This window comes from Pogonomyrmex barbatus, unplaced genomic scaffold (genome assembly GCF_055798465.1).
Source record: "Pogonomyrmex barbatus isolate J1 unplaced genomic scaffold, ASM5579846v1 scaffold19, whole genome shotgun sequence".
NCBI classification, from domain to species: domain Eukaryota; kingdom Metazoa; phylum Arthropoda; class Insecta; order Hymenoptera; family Formicidae; genus Pogonomyrmex; species Pogonomyrmex barbatus.
The window spans coordinates 269,738-278,502 of NW_028297115.1; the positions used below are offsets into that span (position 1 = coordinate 269,738).

The 8,765-nt window shown below is 35.3% G+C and overlaps 1 pseudogene across 1 annotated transcript; it reads right to left on the reverse strand.

The window, feature by feature from the left end:
* Window positions 1-6,515: 6,515 nt before the first annotated feature.
* LOC105426972 (dolichyl pyrophosphate Glc1Man9GlcNAc2 alpha-1,3-glucosyltransferase-like) lies at window positions 6,516-8,665 on the reverse strand (annotated as a pseudogene). The gene is made up of 8 exons (XR_016138948.1): window positions 8,650-8,665; window positions 8,457-8,478; window positions 8,084-8,357; window positions 7,766-7,932; window positions 7,499-7,708; window positions 7,192-7,411; window positions 6,973-7,116; window positions 6,516-6,839 (listed from the first exon to the last, which is right to left on the reverse strand). The product of XR_016138948.1 is annotated as a dolichyl pyrophosphate Glc1Man9GlcNAc2 alpha-1,3-glucosyltransferase-like (transcript).
* Window positions 8,666-8,765: the final 100 nt, after the last annotated feature.

An 8,765-nucleotide genomic window follows, 5' to 3' on the forward strand; every position in this document is an offset into this window, starting at 1 on the left:
CTTTTTGCGTCCATTCTACCTTTGCTCTTCCCCGGCCGCGGCCCGACGCGCATTTTCGGTCCCATCTTTGTTTTTCGCCGTTTGTCTCTCCTTGCTGGCCCCACCTTCCTCTTGCATCTTCTTCTTTCTCTCGTCGACGTGATTCCTTCGACGCTCTCTGCACGGTAGCTTCTTTTTTCGGGAGAATGCAAACAAATTTTATGGACGCAGCTCGTCGGTATTGGGATGAGTAACGCGTCGGTTAACGTTGCTCTCTCGACGCTTCTTCTTACTGGCTTCATTCAGGTTGAAGACATAGCGTTTTGAAGCGCATTCAATCATGATAAAAATATCTCAAATTTTATAATTAGTTAATGTTAAGTATACTTCTCACTATTGGTTCTAATTTACGAAGTGTTTCTTGTCATTTCAGTTTAAATATGATTCTTAAAAATTGCCTATATAAATGTAACTCTTATTCATATTTCTATTTAGATTTCAAAATTAATATGCTTTTAACGTGATGTCCATAAGTATAATTATACGCCGAGGTACAATCGCATTTTACATTACATGCAGAATATATATAAAAATCCAACAAATTTGTAATTATGAGAGATGAAATTGTAAATTTTCAATAGATTTTGATCTATTCGATCTTGTCGTTACCACATCTTTTACTTCCAATTCAACCTTGTCTTTTTCCTTCACTTCGTCGTCGTTTCGTTCTACCTTCGTTCTCCTCTTCCAGGTATCATCGGCTATTTATCTTTTGGATTTTTTGCGCAATTAACCACTCCGACTGTTTCATTGGCCCGCACTGAATTTGCGATCTTTAGTGTGCGAGGCATCTGTAGAATTCACCGAATTTGCATCGGGGCGAGATACGAGATCTACCTGGTACGGTGTTCGAAATACACGCGTTTGATTCTCGATGCCGAGAGTCTCGGCTGATTGCGCGCGGCCATCGCTTCATTAAGCGACCGTTCAAGTAATCGATCGTCAAACTGCGTTTTAATCGTTATACTTCATCGCCACTGTTCTTGAGTAAAATAAATTAGCCAAAACTTATTATATTTTTATCTTGATTTCCACGTGTGTAAAAAATAATGTTTGAAAATTTAAAACGCACATTTGCGTGTAATTGATTTTAAATTAGCCAAAAAAAAATTAGCCAAAAAAAATGTGTGAAAATATTTGGGAAAATATTATATATCTTTGTATATTACATCGTTACGTTTTAATTTTAATTTAGACTTATCTTTGTTATTAATCGTGAAAAGAGAAAAAGTTTCCGTTGTTCATAGATCTTTGAATGGGGAAATACAGATAAATCAATTTTTTGCCATTTCTTGTATCGTTCTATTTTGTTTCATTTTGAAAAAGAAGAAACATACATGCTCGCGATCTTCAGCATCGATCGAAGAATAGAGAATCGATATGCCGCGAGGTCTTCCGTATATATCGAAGATCGAGACAAAAGTTTGCCAAGTACATGGGGAGACAGGCGGCAACAATGCGGAGGCCCCCCGTGCTTTAGACTTTAATATATTGCCACTGGTTGCAAGACGGGAAAAGTATTGGATCTTGTTAGGCTTCCCTGCATAAGGGCCTGGTCTGGGCCTACTTCCCTTTGCTTTCTTGAGTTCAAAGAATTTTAATACAAAGAAAATTAATTTTAAAAATTAATTTTAAATTTTGTATGCAAGTAGACGAAGTAGAATAATAATATAGATTAAAGAAACGCCTTTTATATTCTATAATTTTTTTATTATTTTCTTTAATTATTATACGAAGTACGAAGTACGTATATATCTATTTTATTTTATATTATATTTTTATTATCTATATAAATATATATTTTTTAGATAAAACGTACCAATTTTTTTTTTTTAATAGAATATTGCTTGAATTTTAAAAATTATTACATAATCTTAAATAAGCGCATTCTAATTTTTCAGCTTCGTTCATTTTTCATTGTTGATTGACGCATAATTTATGAAATTATGACTTTATTTACGATGAATTATTGTCTTTCGAAATACATCTTTTTAACCATAATTCATTCTTAACAAATTGAGAAGCCAACAATCCTCTAATCATATGTCTTCGTCATCATGGAAACCAATCGCTCGCCGTTCGCGATATATTAATCTTTATGAGGCACGCGTAGGATTTACATGGGCTTTAGTCCCGAGCCAATCAGAATCCGCGTAATCTTCGGCCGGTCGAATGCAGCAACGCGATACACGATAAATAAACTAATAAAGCCCTTCGAAGCCCGCAGGAGCCCCGGAGGGTGAGCGACACCCCGCTTTTTAATAAGCCACTCGCCCCCGCGAAAAAAGCACCCTATCGAAAAGCCGCCACGGTGGGAAATGCACATAGTACGATAGAGATCAGCGCGCGTAATCTGGTCATAATGACATTACCCAATTTACATATGGGTAGGTGTAGATTATGAATTTATTGCCACCCGTTAATGTGCGTTATTGTGCATGCGAGGGGGTAGTGGCGCGATATGCGTGTTGTCGGTTACGTCTACACGGCGGCTCGTGTCATTCGGCTCGATTATTAATATCCGTGGACATTAGAGGGAATGGAGACAAGAATATCTGGGATATGTGGGAATATATTACGTGATAATGAGGCTTCTCTTTAATTTTGATGTGAAATTTACCTTGAGAACAGCTAATATCCGCGTAGAGGCAGACGTATATGCGCTGAGAATTTATGTGAATCCAATAATCTGCGAAATCCAACGTGTATCAAATGCTTTATACGTTCGGAAATGGTATTGCTCTTATCGATTTGCTAAAAAATTCTTGTTGATCTTGGACATAGTGTCAGAAAAAATCCTTTTATGATTTTTTTTTCACAAGAAGCTTGAGTCTTACCTTTCATAAGAATTTATTACAAGTTATACATAAGTTTCTCATTCTCATTCTCTTTCATATTTCTAAAATAATTTTTCTCAAACAGAATTTTTACATGTTATATAAATAAACAATGCTTGAAAAATATTTACTTAAATATCATCTTGATTATTAATTTGCAAAAACAGAAAATAAAATCAGTTATGTAAAATATTCTGCAGAATTACTACACTGTTGATACCGTTATTTTAAATCAATAAAAATTCAAAATCGGATAAATAAGCAAAAGCATTTGTCAAATCAGATTTATGTAGTAACTACAATTTCCCACGAAACAATGATCAATCCCCTCCTCTCGATCAATCCCGTTTACGTACCCATTTTTTGGCTGCATCAATTTCTTTGCAGTCATTAATTATTTTTACTGTGCGAAAGGCAAACAAGAAGCCAAGAGCTTATTTTTATAGAAAAGCAGTAATGTCAACTCGCACGATCCGATGTTTTGATCATGTTTACCAGAGGTTTAACTAGCCAGATTATCTTACGGGACCACTTTAAATCCTCCGGGTGGGAATGTAGCTGGTGATCCCCTGCACGAGGGGGAAACGTGCAAGCATATGCCAAAAGAATAACGACGAGCCATAGAAAAATAGCATACGTCGCAGCATCGCATCGAGGGTGTGTTAGGGGACAATCGCCCTCTACGGGCCTCCAATTGACTGCTATTGTTACATGTATACTGCCTGTGGTATTTTTGACGCGAGCTGTGAGTCGAGTGATGGGTGTCACGTGCCACGTGCGTTATTCGAGCAATCACAGAAAAAAGACGATTATGAATAAAGGTCTCGTGCTTTATGACATTACAGCTTTGAGTAATTCAATTGAGTAATTTTTCAAGATTGTTTGTCTCTATCGGTTTCAGATTGTAATAATTTTATATATGTTTTTTAATATCAATAAATATATTTGCGATAGATTTTTCTGTCACTGAAAAAAATTTCGAAAAAAATATGCATTTGAAAAATTTTGAAAAAAATATGCATTTGAAAAAGATATTTTGTTGTTTCAAACGGATTTAGAGATGGAATTGAGAATTCGGTTTTCATTCTTTACTACAAACTATTTGTAATGAAAACTCGATCTCGATTTTGCTCTCATTACGAGGACAAGCCAATTTTGGTTCTCATACGCTGTTGATTGATTTCTGTTATACAAGCATTGTACAAGAGTTACAAGTGTTAATACATTGTACAAGAGTGTTAAATTTAATATCTGAAAATCCATTTTAAATGATCTACGTGGAATATATCTATACCAAGCGGTCAGTTTTCAAATAAACTTGAGGTTAATAAATGTTGTTAATCGATTAAATGAAATAATAAATGAAACAGCGAATGCAATAATTTTAATAGCAACGTGTTGCATTCATCTTGTATGCTCTGTATGCTCTTTGTTGATAAAAAATTTATGGAAATATCAAATTTTTATTTTAAATTGATAGACAAGTAGAATGTTAACATAATAGTAACACATTGCGTTATATTAACTCACACATACACACATCAATCTATTATTGCAAAAATATTACTTAAACTTCCCTTTATTATTGTTCATATATTCTACGCTCTTCTTAATATCTGTTTATTATTCGTCAAACGAAAAGACTTTTAGCAACTCAAGAGCGATATGTATGATAACTGCTTCTGCTTAATGTTTTTATAAAAAGGAAAGGAGGAGAGGGAGGGAGAGAGAGAGAGAGAGAGATAGATAGAGAGAGGGAGAGGGAGGGGAGAAGATGAGAAATATGTTTCACGTATTTCTTCTTACGCCGCTGATTTTTTTGTTTCCGCTTGTCAGACAAAGTCAATCGAAGTGTCAAGTGTATGAACTCTCGATAACCACTTAACGCGTCGTTAATTATCACGGGCAATACACAATGTCATGCCGCGAACGAGATTGGCGCGACGCCTCCTTCTTCATTATATCAATATTCTGTGAAACATATTAAAATATTTTTTACACAATGTACACTCCTCTCTCCCTCTTAGCAAATATGATAATTTATCCGCAAAAAAAGAATCCGCGCGGTAAAGAGTTAATAACGTAAGAAGGCTCGCACAGCGCACAAAGCCCGTCCGAAAGTGCAAAGTAAGAGTGACTCGTTGATGCGCTCTCCTCGCCGGGCGGAGGGGCTGCTGAGGGGCTGCCTCGTCGCGGTGAGAGGAGGCCGATGTCGAGGAGAGTCGAAGATACAGGTGAGGCTGATGCGGAGGAATAAGAGAGAAAACAAAAGGGCGAACCGAGACGAGACCGTGGAGCCGGCATGCGCGCCAGTACTAATTACGAGGAGCATTGGCGCGGACCCTTCGAGAAAATTAAGTAGGCTTAATTAAACCGGGGCCAACAATATATATTTAAATTGGCCAGAACGTCTCTTCAATTTCTTCTTCCTTAACCTCGCGTTACCTTAACAAGCGTGATGTGTAACCGCGTTGCGTCGTCCTAAGTGGTCGCTCATTACTTTCCGTTTCACTCCAACTCGAGGCGAGTCGATCGTCAAACCCCGCCGACTCGAAATCTTACTTTACTTCCAGAATTGAAAGGTTTAAGATAACAACACGCTCCAAATAGGGAGAATCCAAATTAATGCCTTATGAAATAATGATGATGCAAGTGTGCGTTCAACACGCTTGGCGCGCAGCACTGGATCTGCATATTTTTGGCGTCACAGTTGAAATATGCCTCTCTTCCTAATGTGGACGTGGCTCGAGAGTTTCATCGAGAAGTATTATCAGCTTAAATTCGAACGAAAAGGTGAAGCTGGTAATCTTTGCTCGGCTATTTAAGTCCGTCGGACTTTTTTCTCAAATGTATCAGAAGTAATTAAGAGTTCTTGGAGAGAAACCAAGAATTCTATAAATGATATCGAAATTCTGAGAATAAAATACCACCTTACGAAAATCATTTATCGCGGTGCATCACGTTGTATTCTGATCATTGCAATCAGAGATTTCAATCTCATTTTAATTTCTGCATGAATGTGTTGCAACAAATACGTATCGTATTATTTAATTAAAAAGTTAAAAAACAAATTATATATAATATTACAAATTATATATAATATCTTCAATCGTATCGGTTTCGTAGCTCTCCAATAATTGCTCTACTTGCGCCACATTATCTTAGGCCTCTAATTGCTCATTCTAAGATATCTTAATGCACATGTCGCATAAATGTATTATGATATGATAGTTGAGTTTTTATTAATACATACCGAGCGGACAAGCACGATCGCGCATTGGCCAATTTATTCCTCGCACCTATAATTTTGCCGTTTTAATGAGCGTTTTACCGCAGACACACGGCGCCACGGAAATCTAGAGAGCTTTTATGGCTTTTTAATTATTGCACATCCGGCCATCGTAAATCGATCGACATAAGGTCTTAATTAAGCACGTTAGATTTACTAATCGTCAAGATAATAGACCGATTAAATTGTACAAAGCCGGCAACTTTCAGCTTGTGTTCGCTGTCGTGTTTAAATTGCATCGCATGCCTCCTGATGTCTATTATATTTTATAAAATACTCATAAAATGCATATTATACTTTTTCTACTATTCTATTCAGAAATAAAAAGATAAAAGTCCAACATATTCATATATGAGAGAAACATAGATATTATTTTATCTTAACCATTATATAAGTAAAAAAAGTTAAATTATTTTATGGCTAACAAATGTAAAATGTATTTACTCAGTGATATGTATTATATGCAACCAATCGTGTAATCGTAATAAAGACTTACCATGTTGATTAGTCAAGACTAAAATTGATGAAAGCGTATATGTCAGCGACAATAGTAATTTCAATGAAGACAAGTTGTTTGGATGCATAAGTGGCAAAAGAGCAGTCTGTCCAGCACTAATCCAGCTCAAAATGATAAATATGCGAGCATCTTACGCTTATCTATCGCTGCTAGGACGCTAAAAATTATTATTAAATCATATTACTTTTAAACTTCATACATATATATATATATATATATATATATATATATATATGTATACACAGCTGGTTTCATAGTTTCATAGTAGATTTAAGATAAATATTACTTACCACAAAGGAATAATTGCAGTCATTATGGCTTTCTTATGCACATGTCAGCCAAACATGAGTGAACTTAAAGCACACAATATGATGCATCTAATAAAATATTTCGAGTTCATGTAAGGCTTCTTATACAGCAGACACCAACGCAGGCTAAAATAATATTAATTAATCCATGTATGTATATATTTTTAATACAGAAACACTTAAAAATTATATTAAACTTACAAACATTGCTATGAAAGTTAGAAGAAAGATACTGATAAGGATTGGAATAGATAATATAACGAAATTTTGTTCCTGCACTAGATCTCCTGTCATTATCACGGATTTAATCTTTTTTAATCATTCTAATTGTTTCCATATCGTAGATACTTTTTTCACACTGATATACAGAGTCCAACCATTTGCAGTCCAATATGTACAATATGTACCAAGCCCTTTTTAACTGGAAATAAACGAAAAATTACTTGATAAAAAAGAATGTTAAATCAAATGAAATAATATAATATATAAATTATATAATAAATATTACCTATAACAACTTAGTTCTAAAGGAACCAAAGGACATTGCTAGGATGATCAGGATGATAAGTCCAAGACTAAATAACTGCTTGAAGACCTTTCCGTTGGTCAGACAATATGATTTTAGTAACCAGACAGTATATGCTGGTGCCACGTAAACATATAAATGTTTCAAATTAAGTAAAATTGCAAACCACACAGCACCTTGCAATACCGACATCTAGAAACAAATTGCTTTTTACTACAAGTAAATTCCAGAATATATTGTAAAATTTACCTGTCTGTCAGTCTTTGAAACATTTGCCATTGATATCAACAGAATGCCAAGTAGAAAGCCATTATATTGGAAATGTATATGATCAATTATCAACAGTTTTACATTGCATGACAGAAATATGAAAATTACATAGCTGTTCAAAGAATTTACAAAATGTTCTCCCAGCTCTGCAAAAAACATTTAGATTTTATATTCAACAAAATTTTTTTACATATCCTATAAATATCTTCAATCAAATTCCCTTTCTTTTTCAGCAATATATTTTGTTTCAAATTAAAGCTACATTTAATCACTACTGAATTTAATGGATATACTTACGCTCTTATTCCATATGCACGTATCAGATCGGAAATATAACCGTGCCTCTTTGGAAATATATAATAACTGGCGAGGCATAATTCAAATTTTCCACCTTGCGTATTTCCGAATCGAAAATTCCAGCAGCTTGACTGAGAGACAGTATGCGAACAAAGGCGGATAGTGAAGAGTCCAGGGAGATTGACTCACATATCTCCATTCTCCAATAGGCAGCCTGTATGTGATAGCTAGTGGTGATAGCCAATTACGATGTACTTCGAAATCGGTGTGACGACTGCAAGTTTGAAAAATAAATATAAATCTCTGAAATAATTAAACTAGTCTTGATATGAATAAATCAATAGAATAGCTATTAAAAAAAAAACTCGCTTACTAGGTAGGAAGATCGGAAGAATCTTAATACAGGTAATCAGAAGAAACAGCGCGCCATTTGCGTCCTTCCGAAAAGTGGAGAAGGATAAAGTCAGTGAGCCATCCCTATACTAAACTATAGAAAACCGCGGCCCAGCGGAGAAAAGGACGGGCTTATCTCCTTTCTGTACAGTGCACTTATTGGTTAACCTTACGGTAATAGAATAACATTAACCAATCCGGGAATCTCTTGACAAAGAGAGCGAGTCCAACTCGCACGTTGTCTTTTTTTAGTAAGTGAGACACCCCTACTCCTTGAAGGCTCACAATA